The sequence below is a fragment of the Pipistrellus kuhlii genome, unplaced genomic scaffold, assembly GCF_014108245.1.
Source record: "Pipistrellus kuhlii isolate mPipKuh1 unplaced genomic scaffold, mPipKuh1.p scaffold_m20_p_7, whole genome shotgun sequence".
NCBI classification, from domain to species: Eukaryota; Metazoa; Chordata; class Mammalia; order Chiroptera; family Vespertilionidae; genus Pipistrellus; species Pipistrellus kuhlii.
The window spans coordinates 5329206-5346208 of NW_023425573.1; the positions used below are offsets into that span (position 1 = coordinate 5329206).

Consider the following 17003-nt stretch of genomic DNA (forward strand, 5'->3'; position numbering starts at 1 on the left):
TTCGCCTTTCATTGCGTTTTCGTTTCTGAAATATTGAATAGCTAGTCTTTGTGTTTTGCTTGTGTGGCTTTGATTGTTGTCCCCTAGGGAGGGAATTTATGGTCTGTATCTCACACAGAGCTAAGTGCTCAAGAAACAATAAACAACAATATTGCTTAAAAGGACAGACTGGACCAACACAGCAAGAGAGCCACGCTGTGTAAATAATTAATGAGAATTTAAAAAGCTCGAGTAATTTGGGGGCTTTGGCTGAGATTTTTTAGAATCGTAATTATTGCTCTAAAACTATTTTTACCCTTTGTTTCTTTGGTGGTGTCATTGAAATGACATTGTCGGGGTGGAGGGAGGAGAGCTGTTTTGATACGCTATTAGAAACTCTAACTGCAAATCTTTACTAATCTAGTAATTTTAGTAGTTTACTGCTCAAGGTATAAGATTTCTGAGAGACCGGATTTTTTCGTATGTCAGTATTATTTTTGGCACACACAGCATTTATTTATTTTGAGTCATTGGAAAGATTTGACATTATGATGGAAACCAACCGTAGGCCTTTAGAATACATGGGCTTTATAATACATGTTGAAGATAAGTTCTCTATTTTTGAAACCTAATTTTCCATTTTTAAGAAAAACAAATTACAGAAAACTTCAAGCACACTCAAAAATAGAAAGATAGTATAATGAGCCTTTAGCTTCAACATTTGACAATGCCTTTTTCCTGCTACCTTTTTCTTAATTATTTTAAAGCAAATTTAATCCTATTTCTTTCACACACACATGTATTTCAATGCTTTAGATATATGCTGCGGTTCATTCTTTTTTTTTTTTTTTTTTTTTTTTTTTTTGCATCTAGTTATCTTAATTCTTCCAATATCATTTGTTGGAAAGAATATCCTTTTTAAAATTTAGTATATGTGCTGCCGAAGCGAGCACTCCTTTTTAAAATTTAATTGCCTTTGCATTTTTGTAAAAATTAATTGACCATATTTCTCAAATTATATTTGAACCAATCTTACATTCTTACGTTCTCATATTTGTATGAGTCTATTTCTGCACTCTGTTCCATTTCATTGATCTCTGTATCTCCCTCCCTCATTTGCCAAAACTACACTGGCTTGGTTATAGGATCTTTACAGAAAGCCTTCAAATCAAGTAATAGGATTCCTCCAACTTTATTCTTCTTTTTCAAAATTGTTTTTGGCCATTCCAATTTTTATTTCCATACAAATTTTTGAATTAACTTGCCAAAATGATTGACAAAGTCCCTTCAGGCTTGTTATTATATATTTTTTATTTTTTGTTACAGTAAATGTCAAATATATACAAAAATAGAGACTAGTATAATGAGCCCCCATGGATACTTCACCCAGTTTTGATAATGATCAATTCATGACTAATATTTAGTAATCCATAACCCCTTGTACCTCCTATAGCCATGGATTATTTTAAGGCAAATACCAGATATCATGTAATCCTGTGTTATTTGTTATGAGTCTTTGTTCTCCAGCACAACAAAATTTCCCATCCCCATCCTGCACAACTTTTGCCCTGTCGCTAAAATCAGCCATTTCCCAAAGATCCCTAGTTTTAGTTGGAGTTTTCTAGTTCCAAGCTACTACCAAATTTATTTTTAAAAAATTTTTTTTTACATTCTGTTTCATAAAATCCCTCCTGTGTTTACTTTATTAAAAATCATACTTTTCCTTAAACCTAAATCTACCAGAAGTTTATCTTAACACATCCTAAGAGAAGTTATGTTTCATTGTACAAGAGTGTTATATTAGAGCCCTATAGCTGGTTTGACTCAGTGGATAGAATGTTGATCTGCAGACTGAAAGGTCCCAAGCTTGATTCTGGTCAAGGGCACATGCCTGGGTTGTGGGCTAGATCCTCAGTAGGGGGTGTGCAGGAGGCAGCCAATCAATGATTCTCTCTCATTGTTGATGTTTCTAGCTTTCTCTCTCCCTCTCCCTTTCTCTCTGCAATAAAAAAAATAAAAAAGCCATAAAAATGCACGGAAGCTCTGCCCAAGTAATCCATCATTTATGGATTTATTCTAAAATAAATAATTTACACCCACACATAATGAATATTAGAGTTTTTTTTTCTGTTGCAAGAAATGAAAACCTCAAGTCAAATCTAACTTAAAAAATGAAGAAAGAGCTCACAACACGGGAAAGCTTAGAGTTGGGGCAAACTCAAAGCTGGAGGCGCGAACAGCCTCACTTTGTCAATCAGGATTCACTTTTCCAGTTCCCTTCCGTGTCTGCTCTATGATGGCTACTGTAGGCTCACTTCTAACACTGGGTCATGGGACGGGCTTTCTGGTCCTGCCTGGAGCGAGAGAATGCAAGAACGCATGTGTGCCCAGCATGTCAGGCTGAAGTGTTGAAATTCACCGTCATGGGGCTCGCTTTTGCCACATGCCCTCCTCTGAGCCAATGACTGTGCCAAGCAAAGTGGAATGTATTAATTGGCTTAAGCCAGTTAGGGCCCAGTTAGAGACATGCAGGTAGGAAACTCAGAGCACACGAGCTGTGTGGAGGGCTGCCACTCGCATGAAAATCTAAAAACTATTAGGAAAGGGAAGTTCTGGACTAGGAGCCAAATAGGCAACTAAAAATACCTGCTGCAAAAATTACAGAGATCCTGGTTGCTGGGATTAGAGTATAGAGATTTTCACATCTCAAATGAGATGTAGTTTCATCTGTTGATGCCACTTAAAAAATTTTTTAGATGACTTTTTTAGTAGAGAGGTTTTTTGGTTTTTTGTTTTGTTTTTAATATATATATATATATATATATATATATATATATATATATATAATTGATTTTTAAAGAGAGGAAGGGAGAGAGAGAGAGAGAGTTAGAAACATCAGTGAGAGAGAAACATCGATCAGCTGCCTCCTGTACACCTCTTCACCTCTTACTGGAGATGCGCCCACATCCACAGTACATGTCCTTGACCGGAATCGAACCCAGGACCTTTCAGTCGCCAGGCCGACGCTCTACCCACTGACCCAAACTGGTCAGGCTCAGCGGAAAGTTTTAATATTCATCCGTGCACAGGAGAAGTTTATTTTTTTTTATTCCCTTATAATTGGGCAGGACTGTGTGACTAGCCCTTCCCAAAGGATTACAGATGTATTTAATACATGACGTGTCTTATCTTGTAGCTGCAATTATAAAAGTGCTGGGGAAGCAACTTAAGATCAAAGTATGAAATAAAAATCCAACAGATGGAAGACAAGGGCTCTGAAAAGTTGCCTGGACCTGCAACAAACTCTGTGTGTGGTAAAAATAAACTGTGTGTGTGTGTGTGTGTGTGTGTGTGTGTGTGTGTGTGTGTGTGTGTGCGCGCGCACTCAGTCACTGCGGCTCTGGGGTTTTATGTTACTGCATCTTAACCGGGCCCATCAGGACCAATACAACTTTCACATGTTCTCACACATAGCATGTTATTGAGGAGATGGAACGGGAGTTACAATATCTATGTAACAGCTTCAGTTGACCTCAGGAAATTGCCAGGATGTTCACATTTCATATGAAATGAATCAGATTGTGGGGATCCTCTTTAATTGTGGTTATTTTTTGACCCGTATTTCTGAATATGCCTGTTCAGTGCACAGATCTATGGGATTAGTGCTTCAAAAACAACACTTCTATTATTTTACTAATGCAAGAATCTTCAATGTTTTCACTAAGGATTACAGAATAAACTTCACATTCCTGACTTAAACCTGCATCGTATCCTTCCATATTTTGGTCCTAAACTACCTTTGTAGACTTGTGCACCCTTATTCTTTCTAATGACATAAGTACCTTCCTCATTCTTAACAATCCTGGGCAAAGCCACAGGGCCTGAAAAAAAAAGGGAATGTACTTTTAAAAAATCTCTTTTAGTTGTTTCTCTGTTTGACCTCCCTGCCTCCCAAGCTGGCTGGTTACATTCAGCTGTTTTAGACTTTTTGTTTTGGAAATGGGTGGAGACCACTGTCTAACCATCATCTATTCTCCCTTCCTTCCTAGACAATAATCCCCATATTAACGAAGGTTGACAATGTAATCGCTGTATTTCTTGGTCTCCCTTGCATCCAGATATGTCCACACAATGAGGTTATAGAACTGTTGACAGGAGCTGCAGGGTAGCCAGTGGAAAGCCCTGTGTGCCTTCCATCCCTTTGCTGCATCCCGCCCGGGAAAGTGGGTGTGATGGCTGGTGCACCAGCAGCCATGTGGGACTATGAAGTCCTTTGAGAATGGAGGCAGAAGAGAATAACAGAAAGGAGCCTGGATCCCTGGTGACCTCATAGAGCTGCTATCCCATTTCTCGTGCTGCCTACCCTTGCCCCTGTGTCTTGTGATACTGAACAGTTAGAGCTAAATCTATCCTGAATGGTGCTTGTCACCTTTCACCCCTACTGCTTCTCCTCTTCTACTTTCTAAACATGATCATAAGAAGAAGGAATTCAATATGCTAGGATATGACAGTGTAGGACGATTCGCCCTGGGCATGGAAATATAAAGGAATAAATAGTACAGGCTTCCAAGTAGCTTTCTGTTCTATAGGGGATAGTGAGGAAAGAATTCTGGCTTTGGATCCAGGTAGGTCTGTCTTTGAGTCCAAGACTGGCCATTTATCAGTGTGAGAATATATAATACAATATTTCATCTCATTGAGTTTTTTATTTTTTAACCTGGGTGTGTTTTAAAAAAAAATGAATATAACTCTCACTTTGCAAAATGAGAGAATTAAGTACATACATTCATCCCACAAGTATGTGTGGATTCACACGTCTCAGGCCCTGTCTGAGGCTGTGGGGATGCAGCAGGGAGCAAAAGAGCAAAAATGTAAGACTTCACAGAGCTACATTCTGGCCTCCGGCGACAAGAAAGCAAAAACCAAAAGAATAGAAACCTGTGTTACCTGTATGGTGATAAGTGCCAGGACCAACACAGAGCAGGCGAGGAGGATAGAAAACCCTGTGCTTGCCCTGACCGGTTTGGCTCAGTGGATGGAGCGTCGGCCTGAGGACTCAAGGGTCCCAGGTTCGATTCTGGTCAAGGGCATGTACCTTGGTTGCAAGCACATCCCCAGTTGGGGGCGTGCAGGAGGCGGCTGATCAATGTTTCTCTCTCATGGATTTTTCTATCTCTCTTCCTCTCCCTTCCTCTCTGTAAAAAATCAATAAAATATATTAGAAAGAAAGAAAGATAGAAAACCCTGTGATTGTAACTCTCTCTGTTTGTGAGTCGTTTAAGGCTAGGGTATGATCTTCCTCCTGTATCCTGAGCATTTATCAATGTCAGCTGTACAGTGAGTGCCACACACGTGTTTCCTGAATGCAAAGGCAGAATAAAAACAGTGTTGAGGAAGGCCGTTTATCTCATGAAATCACTGTAATGTAGCTTAGCTGGACACTTTTACGGCTTTCCGACAGGTACTAATTATGTCAGCAAGAACGGTGGTGCCCTTCCCTTCTCCTTGTCCTCTGCTTCGTTTAAGTCTCCTAGCCACTGTTATTTATTTACTTTCAGAAACCAGAATACTTTTCACGTACTTTCTGAATGACATATCCTTGATTTGAAAAAATTAACTATGCATTTTCCAGGCTTTTTACTGAACAAGAAGTATAGAAAACAAACTGAGAAATGGTTCAGCACATTAATGTTTATATTATGGAGTTTTGGTATTCTGTGGTTTCTGAAAAACCGGCATTCATTTCTTACACCTTCCCCCTCCCCCATTCCTATTCCTTTTAAAGTATCAGAAGCCAAGCGTAAAAGGATTGATAAAATTTTATTTGTATGATGGCTTGATAGACCGAATTTTTTAATTCAAGGTCTGCAAATGTGGCAGACTGCAGGGCTGACTATAAGATAAAAGAAATAACTTAGAGAATTATAAATAGCTTACTTTCTGGAAAGGGTTGTTTGATCAACAAACTAGATAATGTTTGGGAAACAGCCTTCTAAATTATTACTCGGGTAATTAATTACAAAGCTTAGTGTTTACATCATCCCCTATGAAGTCCATGAGAGCAGGAACTTTGCTTATTGCTATATGTCCTGTACCAAGCATATGCATTTGGTAAATATTTGAATATCTGTTTTGGTAATTCACAGGAGGAAGCTGTATATTCAACTGATTTGCTGGCACTACACTTCTTTCAGGTTAAAGTATGAATTTCTGTCATTCAAAATCGACGCAATGTATTTGACATTATGCTTTTCCAGCCCAATAATATGATATTCACAACCTCTACTCTAACTCAAGAATACTATGTCCTGAATTATTGATGCCTTCCTTCCTTCTCTGCCTGAAGTCTTTAAAAATACCCAGCTCAAATAAAATAAAATCTTCTTTTGAAAAACAAATAATAGTAAAAAAAACCACCACACATATTTTAATGCCTGAAGCATTTTTGCATTTCTGTCCCTAGCATCTATAATGGCCCTTTGAATACGACGAATACCCAATACACATTTATTGACTTCTCACACACCATGAGCTTATAGTTTCTATTCCAGTGAAGGTAAACCAATTTCCCCAAACTCTTTTATCCCACACGAAGGTACAATTACTGTTTTGAGTTCTCTCCTCTAAACGCAGCTTGTCCTAAAAATTATGTCAGTAAAGTCACATCTGCCAGGAAGACCGGCGACAAACCGGTTATTTTCCAATTCCGGTAATCTGTGTCATGTATTGTGCTTTTGTGTAACTCCAATTACTTGGATTTTCCCTCCCTTCCCTTGCCATCTCTTTCCATCTCTCCCCGCCCCCTCTCCCTGCCATGATCTTATCCAATTATGAAGGCTGAGAAATGATGACAAGTGTCTTCCTGGACCTAAAACTCGAGTGCGCTTCATCCCCTAATAAACCGTTCCGAGTGTAAATTAGGAGCTTAGGAAAGCCTGTGATCCATCATGGAAAGAGCTATATTTAGTGCTGAGTTGTTTTGTTGTCGCTTTTGTTGGATTTTATTTGAGATGAGTGCGTGGCTGGGGAGATGCTGGGTGTAGTTGGGTGGCGAGTGAGGCTGGGTGCAGGAGAATGAGGTTTGTTTTTCTATGTCCCTGGCCAGCCAGCGTCACACAAAACCCCATTTATTTAGGTGGGTGCGCCGCTGCGGAGCGGAGCTGAGGCCAACGCCATCCAAACCAGGTTCGGTGAGGATGTCAAAATGCTTCCATCTGTGGCTCCCAATGGCTACCCTGACGCGACCCGGCTGGACCCGCGGCAGAGCTGTCACCAACGTCAGGTCCCCACCGGGGGGGGGGGGGGGGGGGGGGGGGGGGTCGTGCAGAATTGCGACCCTGGGTTTGAATGCAAAAATAAAAGCAAATGCACGGAGACGTGCAAACGTGGCACCTAGGACGACAAAGCTTTGCTAAAACTTGCCCCTCCAGCGGCGGCGAGGGCGGGAGGGATGGTACCGCAGCCGCCCTTTCCCCCCCCCGCACTTTGTTTTCGCGGTCCTGGCGGCCCCGAAGGAGCAAAGCCGGGGCGGGAGGCGCGGGGCCGCGTCCTCGCCGTGCACGTCTGCTTCCCCCCGCTGGCTCCGAAGGGGGTCACGGAGGAAGCCGCCGGAGACGCCACCCGCACCCCGTGCGCCGCCGCGCCCCTGCAGGCAGCGGGGTGCGGGCGCCGGGCCCCGACCGCTTCCAGAACGCATCCGAGGCGGCCCCGCCCCCGGGCGTGGCCCCGCCCCCGGGGCTTCCCCGCCGCCCGCCCGCGCTCATTTGCATGGCGCGGCCCCTCCCCCGCTGCCATTGGCCGGCGCCGCGCCGCGCCCCGCCCCCGCCCCGCCCCGCCCCCGGCAGGGTTCGGCGCCCGAGCCGCCGGGTGCAGGCGGCGGGCGGACTGTTAAACCGCGGCGGCGGCGGCGGCGGCGCTGGGGCGGCGGGCGCGCTCTGCAGACGGCCGGCGGCGCCCGGGCGGGGAGGCGGGCGGGCGGGCAGCTCACGGACCGCTCCAGCGGCCCCGCCACGGCCGGACCGACGGTGCGGCGGCGCGGAGGGGAGCCGGGCGCCCCACAGGCGAGTGGCCGCGGCGTCGCAGCGGGGGCGGCTGGGTCTCCGCTGCCGGGACCGAGGCGGCGGCGCGGGGAGGAAGGAAGGAGCGCAGCGGCCGCCGGCCGGAGTGCGGGCCCGGCGCCGGCCCACAGCCTCCTCGCCCCTCGAGGCCGCCGGACGCGGGGTCCCGGCGGCGGACTGCGCTCCGGGCAGCGGCCGGCCCGGAGCCAGCTGTAAACGGCCGGGCTGCGGGGGGGGGAGCGGCGGGAGCGGCGGGGCGGGCCCGGCGCGGTCACGTGGGGGGCGGGGCCTGGCGCCGGCCTTTGTTTTGGCGGGAGCGTGCGCAGACGGCGGGCACGTGGTCCGGCCGCCCCCGGCCCCGCCCCCCGCTCCGGCGGCGGGGGCGGCGGGCGCTGTTTCGGGGGCCCTGAGGCGGCGGGGGCGGCGGGCGCTGTTTCGGGGGGCCCTGAGGCGGCGGGGGCGGGGGGCGCTGTTTCGGGGGGCCCTGAGGCGGCGGGGGCGGCGGGCGCTGTTTCGGGGGGCCCTGAGGCGGCGGGGGCTGTTCGGGGGGCCCTGAGGCGGCGGGGGCTGTTCGGGGGGCCCTGAGGCGGCGGGGGCGGCGGGCGCTGTTTCGGGGGGCCCTGAGGCGGCGGGGGCGCGGGGCGCTGTTTCGGGGGGCCCTGAGGCGGCGGGGGCGCGGGGCGCTGTTTCGGGGGGCCCTGAGGCGGCGGGGGCGGCGGGCGCTGTTTCGGGGGGCCCTGAGGCGGCGGGGGCGCGGGGCGCTGTTTCGGGGGGCCCTGAGGCGGCGGGGGCGGCGGGCGCTGTTTCGGGGGGCCCTGAGGCGGGGCCGCGGCGGGCGCTGTTCGGGGGGCCCTGAGGCGGGGCCGCGGCGGGCGCTGTTCGGGGGGGCCCTGAGGCGGACCCGCCGTGCCGGGGCAGCCCCGTGTCCCCCGCCTCCGGCCGGCGTGGCCGGCGGGGACGGAGGGGTCCGGGTTGAGGGCGCTGTCTGGAAGTCGGGGTCCCTTTCGGCGGGAAGCGGGGTGCTGTGTGTAGCCGGAAAGCAGCTGTGGGGGGCCGCTCAGTGCGCGGGGGGGGGCCGGGGCGGCGCTGCTCCCTCCGGAGAGCCCTCCCCCGGCTGCGGGGTGCGGGGTGGGGGGTGCGGTGGGGTGTGCGGTGGGGGGTGCGGGGTGGGGGGTGCTGCGGGGGGTGCGGTGTGCGGGGTGCGGGGTGGGCTGTGGGGGGGAGGACCCCTTTCTCTTTTTAACTGGGGCGCCCATTCCTTTGGACCTCCCGGACCTGAGGCGGCCCCCCCCTCCCCGAGGGGCTGACACTTGGCGCCCCGTCCGAGTCCGGGAGGAGTTTCCAACGCCCCGCGGCGGGTGTGAGTGTGTGTGTGTATGTGTCTGTGTGTGTCTGTGTGTGAGACTGTCAGTGTGTCTGTGTGAGAGTGTGTGTGTGTGTCTGTGTCTGAGACTGTGTCTGTGTGTGTCAGTGTGTGAGTGAATGTGTGTGTGTGTGTGTGTCTGTGTGCCTGTGAGTGTGTTTGTGTGTGAGTGAGTGTGTGAGTGTGTCTGTGTATGTGTGTGTGTGTCTGTGTGTGAGTGTGTCTGTGTGTGAGAGTGTGTGTGTGAGTGTGTGTGTCTGTGTGTGTGTCTGTGTGTGTGTGTCAGTGTGTCTGTGTGAGTGAGAGTGTGTGTGTGTGTGTGTGTGTCTGTGTCTGAGACTGTGTCTGTGTGTGTCTGTGTGTGAGTGAGTGTGTGAGTGTGTCTGTGTATGTGTGTGTGTGTCTGTGTGTGAGTGTGTCTGTGTGTGAGAGTGTGTGTGTGAGTGTGTGTGTCTGTGTGTGTGTCTGTGTGTGTGTGTCAGTGTGTCTGTGTGAGTGAGAGTGTGTGTGTGTGTGTGTGTGTCTGTGTCTGAGACTGTGTCTGTGTGTGTCTGTGTGTGAGTGAGTGAGAGTGTGTGTGTGTGTCTGTGTGCCTGTGAGTGTGTCTGTGTGTGAGTGAATGTGTGAGTGTGTCTGTGTGTGTGTGTGTGTATCTGTGTGTGAGTGTGTCTGTGTGTGAGTGAGAGTGTGTGTGTGTGTGTGTGTCTGTGTGTGAGTGAGTGTCTGTGTGTGAGTGAGTGTGTGTGTCTGTGTGTGTGTCTGTGTGTGTCTGTGTGTGAGTGTGTGTGGGGCCGGGAACAGGCTCCGGAACGCGGGTGCCGGCAGCGCCCCCCTACCCCCCCCCCCCCCCCCCCCCCCGGGCGGGCAGCCCCCTGTCCCCTCCTCCCCTCCCCTCGCCCCCACCCCTCCCTGGGAGGCGGTTCCCGCTCTGTCCTGCCGGCAGGGGTGGCGGGACCTCAGATGCCTGGTGTTTGTTGGCAAAAGTGAATAATTATAGCCTTTCCCGGCACCGCAGAGAGGGGTGGCCACGCAGTAGGGTTTTGCAGCACAAGCCAGATTCCTCCTTGTTTCTGTGAAGCCGGCCCAGCGGAGGGGGTGTGAGCCGTGAGTCACGCAGGAGCGTGGGCCTGACCGCCTCGCCGTCTGCTGTGACTGTGACCTGGTTCTCCTCCGTGTGCCCTGCTCGCTCCCAGCTCAGCTCCCAGCGCCCCGTTTCCTCCCGGTTTTCATCCAGATGGTCACTGTGCCTTTCCCAGCCCCTTGATTTTTATTATCTTTACTTTTTGGGGGTGTGGTGCCTTTTCACATAACAATTACCTCTTTTGTTAAATTTATGACAAAGTAATTTGGAAAATCTGGACGAGTGCAAATAAAACTACAAGTAATTTGTGCTTCTCTTTAAATATTTTCGTATGCATTTTTGCGTATTTTTTCCCTAAAAAAAAAAAAAGTGGAAGCATGCGGCATTTTCATCTAACTTACCTCATAAGCATTCCCATGTCATTAGTCTTGATCAAAATTATTTTTGGCAGCTTCATATTAATTAAGTCAAGTAACTATCATATTAATTTTTTTTTAATTGGACGATGTTTGGGATGCTTGCAATGTTTTGCTAGTGTAAATTTCACTAACAGAATAGCCTTTACATATTTTTTTTTTTTTTTGGGGGGGGGAACAGTTCCCCATACATTTGTAAAAGGAGGATTACTGGGTCAGAATCTTTGTGTACGTGTATGTGCACATACGTGTGTTTAGACTCCGTAACATCACCGAATGTCCTTCCAGAATGTGAACGTTGTACAGGTACAGCATGAGCAGGCCTCACACAACAGCTCTGATCGTAATCTGGTGTTAGCATTAGAATGGAAACCTTGCTTTAATTTGCATTAGTTTTTTATCACTTAGTGTCTGTGATGTAACTCCTTTCCTATGTTATTGTAAGCTGCTTGAGGGAGAGGGTATATACTACTATTTGACATGCTGTGAATCACATAATGGGTGTTTAATAAATATTTGCCAATTGAAGCTCAAGAAATTGTCTCTCCCCCCCTTTGATCTTACTCAATTTACAACTAAATTGTTGGCAGTATACTACCTATTGTTTCACTGATTCATTACTTTTGAGTACAGTACTCATTGCTGTGTGTGTGTGTGTGTGTGTGTGTGTGTAGTGTGCATGTGGGGACACAGATCTTATCACAGTTATCTATTATACTAAACGGTCCAGTGACTTTCCATTGTTAACTGCTGCATTATCTAAGGGCTCCATCCACTTTTAATACCATTTATCATGATAACATAGACTTTCATTTCCTTTATTCATTCATCTAGCTTGTATGGAATTTACTTACAAATTTCACCTTAATCACCCTTTCACTTGTCTTTTTTTTTTTTTAAGCCTACTGCCTAAAGTTCCTTTGTTTCATTATTTATATTGTCCTTGATAACCCACCAATCATTGCCTATAACATATTTTACTGCCTTTACCATGTAAAACTTTTATCATGTTTACACTTACTCAGTTATTTCCTTTTTTTAATTTTTTTTACATTTATCTACATATAATTAGATGGTAGTTGAAAGGAGGAGAAAGTTGTTTCGGGTTTAGAATTGTGTTTGGGATTGTTTATTGATTAGGCTGCTTATCAGTGACTTTAAAGCATATCATCTTATACTTCTGAAAATTTTACTGTGTTATAGGACTATAATGAATGACACCGAGTTATCAGTAAAATCTTACTTTCAGTCTATTTCATTTGGGAAGGCAGAGAAGGCAGCAATGCCATTTCCAAGAGACTTGTGGGTTTTTCCCTCGTAAATGTCCTGAGGAGAGATTCCACTTCTTCCCCCATCATGCGGGATAAATAAACTATCACAAACGTTAATAAAAATGATAATGTTGTATTTGCCTGTAGGCAGTCTATAATGAAAATCTGAAGACAATTCATAGGGAAGTTTTTAATACTTGATAGTATGTGTAGGTTTTTAGAAACACCATGGATATCAAAATTCTCTAAGGATTGCAGAATTGGGAGGAAATACCTTCATTTAATATTAAGGTTTGCTAATATTTTTAATGAACTTTTTATTTATTGTATGTTTCTAGTACTATATGACCAAGGATTCTTAAGTATGTTTTTAAAAGTAATTTTTAAAATGTTTTACTTGGTAGTAGGTCATCATTCAGTGTTTAACCACATGAAGTAAAATTGGAGCCAAAATCTATAGACTGAGCAAATGTGATAGTGTTTTCTAAATATAAATTTCTGGATCCAAGCTGATGTACACAGATGGGGAAAAAGGCTATTTATATTCTTATGAGTCATGCACTTATAACTGAATAGTAATAATTCTTGAAGTGTGATCTGTTTGATGTGTTATGTGACCACCCAAGTGGCTCTATCTTTAATTAAATCCGTTTAGTCTTCAAAGAGAATTCCTTTTTAGGCATAGTTTTCAGAGGGGAAGTTTTTGCTATAAATCTGTTGAGTACAAAGTACTGAGGTAACTGTACCCTGGTCATGCCAATTACTGCATTGTTTTCTGCTGTAAATTGAGAATGCCCATGTGGGGCATAAATCTTGAAAACAAAACACCGTATCTCGAATTTATACCTTCCATTAATTCCTAGGTTTTAGAGGAATAAAATTATACTAGTGTGAACTCTTTCTCATTGCTTTTATTGTTTTAATTAGATTTTTCCTTTATGAGTTACAAATTAGAAATTGAATCCCTGTGTATTTCAGTAATGTTTGAGAGAGCTGCTCATATTTTGCTAAAATAATTTTATTCTACTTTCCTTAACTGTTACAATGGATCAGCTCTCTGAGACACATTTAAGTTTTAAGTGTGTAAATAATTTAAAATTCATTCCTACTTCAGTGTTCTCCCATCTCTGATTGCCATTGGTAGACTTTTCACTGTCCTTTAACTTACAGACGAGTCAGCCTTTCTGTGGTGCTTTATTCCTAGTTTGTGTTTCTGCTCTGCATGCAAGAGAATTGGGATTATCTAGACTCCAACGGAAAGAGTAAATTAATGTGCAGGGGTAGGCTTGGATAGGATATTTTCCATGGACTATGTGGAATGTAAAAGTGCCCATTCTAGAGTATAAATCTAGTCAAATCTGAAGCAGTATTTTAGGAGAAGGAAAATCAGATTTGGTATTTACTTTTTAGTGTTCCTTTTTAGGAGGAAGGGTGTTCTTAATCTAGATTGTCTAGATTATCAGTTTCAACCCTATAAACTATTGTATATTGGCAAACTTGATTTTCTTTAGAAAGTATGGTATGTCAAAAAGTATTTGGTATGTGACCTATGTATTAATTTGTATAGACCTGATTACTAAATGTCAGGATCAATTCTAATTATTGACATCATAATTATCTCACTATGTACATAAATCTTTTGTGGGCTGACATATTTACCATATCTAATGTCCAAGGAGAGTGCATTTAATGCTAAATTCATAAATATATATGATTTATAAATCCTAAAAATATAGATGGTTACTTAAGGAAACATTTTAGAGACACCAGAGGAAGGCTTTTTATTTGTAGTAACACTATCAGAACAACCGATGTCTTTCTTAATTAACAATATATGTTCTTTGGATTAAATTGTAGACAAAAATTGGAATTTGAATTGTAGACTTAACTTTTTTTACTAAATTAATTTGCTGTTATTTATAACAATGAAACTTAATATAACATAAAAGAAAGAGAAGTTTTGATTCTATGTAGTTTCTTTTTGTTTTTCTTGCCACCCCCAAAATTTCTGGGGAGCAGATGGGCTGAGGAATTAGTAGTATTTATTTTTATTTAAACTGGAAAGTAAGTTGAAAATTCTATTGTAAAAATATAATAGCAAAATAATGTCCAGGAACTATAACTGATTTTTGGATTATCTAGAACTATTGCCTCTTGACAGATAATCAAAATTATCTAGTTGCTTTCTTTGAAAAGGTACTGATATAGTTTCTGGTGTTTTTGCTTCTTAAAATCTGTTAATTTAACATTTAAGTTTCTATATGTTGTGGTTAAAGAAATTTAATTATTTTTCTCAATTTTATCCCATCCCGATTCTTTGAAGTCTCATAGCATTATACTAACCTCTGTTAGAGAAGAGACCTATTTTGTCTGAGTATATTTGTCTGTATATGAAATAAATAATTATCAAAGATGATAGTGTCACCTTGAATAGAGTATAGTATTTTACCAGCTAGGAAGAAAATTTTTAGGTTTAACTAAGATCCAAATACTTTCCACATACACAATCTTGTGTATAGTTAGAAACTGAATAGTCAAGATGCTTCTTAGCTTTTTAAGGATGTACATTTTCAATATTTTTTCTGTATAACCTAAATAAAGTATTATAGGTGTTGGCAAATACTAAACAACATGTTTGGCTAGGAATTTGGGACATGGAAATTTTTTAGTTAATGGTTGATTCCTGTTTAATTGGCAGGATGTACGCATGTCATGTAGTTTATATTGTGTACTATCCGTACAGTAGTACTTAAACAACATGTGACAATTGACCACATAAAATGTGACTTATCCAAATTGGGTTTTTGCTAAATGTAAAATAAACATTGGATTTTGAAGATGTAGCACACATATAGAACATAAGATACCTTCCCCAAAATTTTTTATATTGATTACATGTTGAAGTAATATTTTGTATCAAATGGGTTCAATGAAATATGTTTCTTTTTACTTTTAAATATGTCTAGTAGGAAATATAAAGTTAAAAATGTAACTCACATGGTATTTTTATTGGACAGCAAAGTTTTATGCTAATGCTTCCTAGCCTTAAGATTTCTTTCACAATAAGTATTTCATGAATCTCCTTCCTTGAAATTTTTAAATAATTTTATTATTTTGGATGGTATTTGTTGAAGAAATACTTATTAAGGGCCTGCTATTTACCAAACAATATACTAGACAGTGGTCAGCAAACAGTGGCTCGCGAGCCACATATGATATGACCCTTTGGCCCCTTGAGTGTAGCTCTTCCACAAAATACCACATGCCGGCGTGCATGTACAGTGTGATTGGAACTTCGCGGCCCATGCACAGAAGTTGGTTTTCAGCCTGGGCGAGTCTATTTTGAAGAAGAGGCGTTAGAAGAAGCTTAAGTTTAAAAATTTGGCTCTCAAAAGAAATGGCAATCGTTGTACTGTTGATATTTGGCTCTGATGACTAATGAGTTTGCCGACCACTGACCTAGGATATAGCAGTGAATGAAAACATTCAAATCCTGCCTGCCTTCAGCTTTCATTCTAGTGGAAAACATATGAGATATTTTTTAGTAAAAATGTTTAATGAACTATTTGTTGTATGTCATTAATTATAATAATTTTATGCATTATAATACATTGTATCATTTATGGAGTGGCATATGCTATTTCTTTTGGCATTTATCTTTCCTTTGCTTACTTTAATAGCTCCCTAACTAGTATCCCTGCCGTCATTCTTGTAAGCTGTTTGCATTTTTTTCTCCAATACAATTTTTTTTTTAATCTACAGAACAGTCACAGGATTTAATTTTTAAATAAAAATGTAAATCAGATCATGTTACTTCTTCATCCTATAATTTACATACAATGTCTGTGGTTTGGATCCTATATATCTACTTGATCTTATTTTCTATTTATCTCTTCGGCTCATTATGCTCCAGGCAATTTGTCATTTGTTCCACAGACACATCAAGTTTATTCCTGCCTGAAAGCTATTAGTTGTCTTTCTTCCTTGGAAGTCTCAGCTCTAAATCTTGTTTAGCTTCTTATTGACATTTCAGGTCTCAGGGGAGACAGATGTCACTAACACAGAAAGCCTTCTTTCATCTACAAGTATAAATTAACTAGAGGCCCAGTGCATGAAATTCGTGCACAGGGGGTGGGGGATTACTCTGTTTAGCCAACCTGTACCCTCTCTAATCTGGGACCCCTCGAGGGATGTCCAACTGCCCGTTTAGGCCCGATCCCAACAGGCAGTTGGACATCCCTCTCACAATCCAGGACTGCTAGCTCCCAACTGCTCGTCTGCCTGCCTTGCTGGTTGCCCCTAACCACTTCTGCCTGCCAGCTTGATCACCCCCTAACCATTCCCATGCCAGCCTGATTGGTGTCTAACAGCTCCCCTTTCAGCCTCTTTTCCCCCTATTTCCCTCCTCTGCCAGCCTGGTCACCCCTAACTGCCCTCCCTTGCAGGGTTATCACCTCCAACTGCCCTCCCTTGCAGGCCTGGTCCCTCTCATCTGCCCTCCCTTGCAGGCTTGGTCCCTCCCAACTGCCCTCCCCTGTTGGCCATCTTGTGGTGGCCATCTTGTATCCACATGGGGGCAGCATCTTTGACCACATAAGGGCAGCTATCTTGATGTTGTGTGTTGGAGTGATGGTCAATGTGCATATTACTCTTTTATTAGATAGGGTAGAGGCCTGGTGCACGGTGGGGGCCGGCTGGTTTGTCCTAAAGGGTGTCCCGGAGCAGGGTGGGGTTTCCCTTGGGGCGTGGGGCGGTCTGAGGGAGGGGCCTGTGGTAGTTTGCAGGCCAGCCACACCCCCTGGTGACCCAAGTGGAGACCCTGGTATCTAGAATTTA

General features: G+C 44.3%; 1 protein-coding gene across 8 annotated transcripts in view; it reads left to right on the plus strand.

The window, feature by feature from the left end:
- Positions 1–7870: 7870 nt before the first annotated feature.
- The window catches only part of KANSL1L (KAT8 regulatory NSL complex subunit 1 like), a 77553-nt gene continuing 68420 nt past the window's right edge, over positions 7871–17003 (plus strand). For all 8 annotated transcript variants that reach the window (XM_036420745.2, XM_036420746.2, XM_036420747.2 and 5 more), the window contains exon 1: positions 7871–8039. The gene's annotated coding sequence lies outside the window, so the exon portion shown is untranslated. The remainder of the gene's footprint in view (positions 8040–17003) is intronic.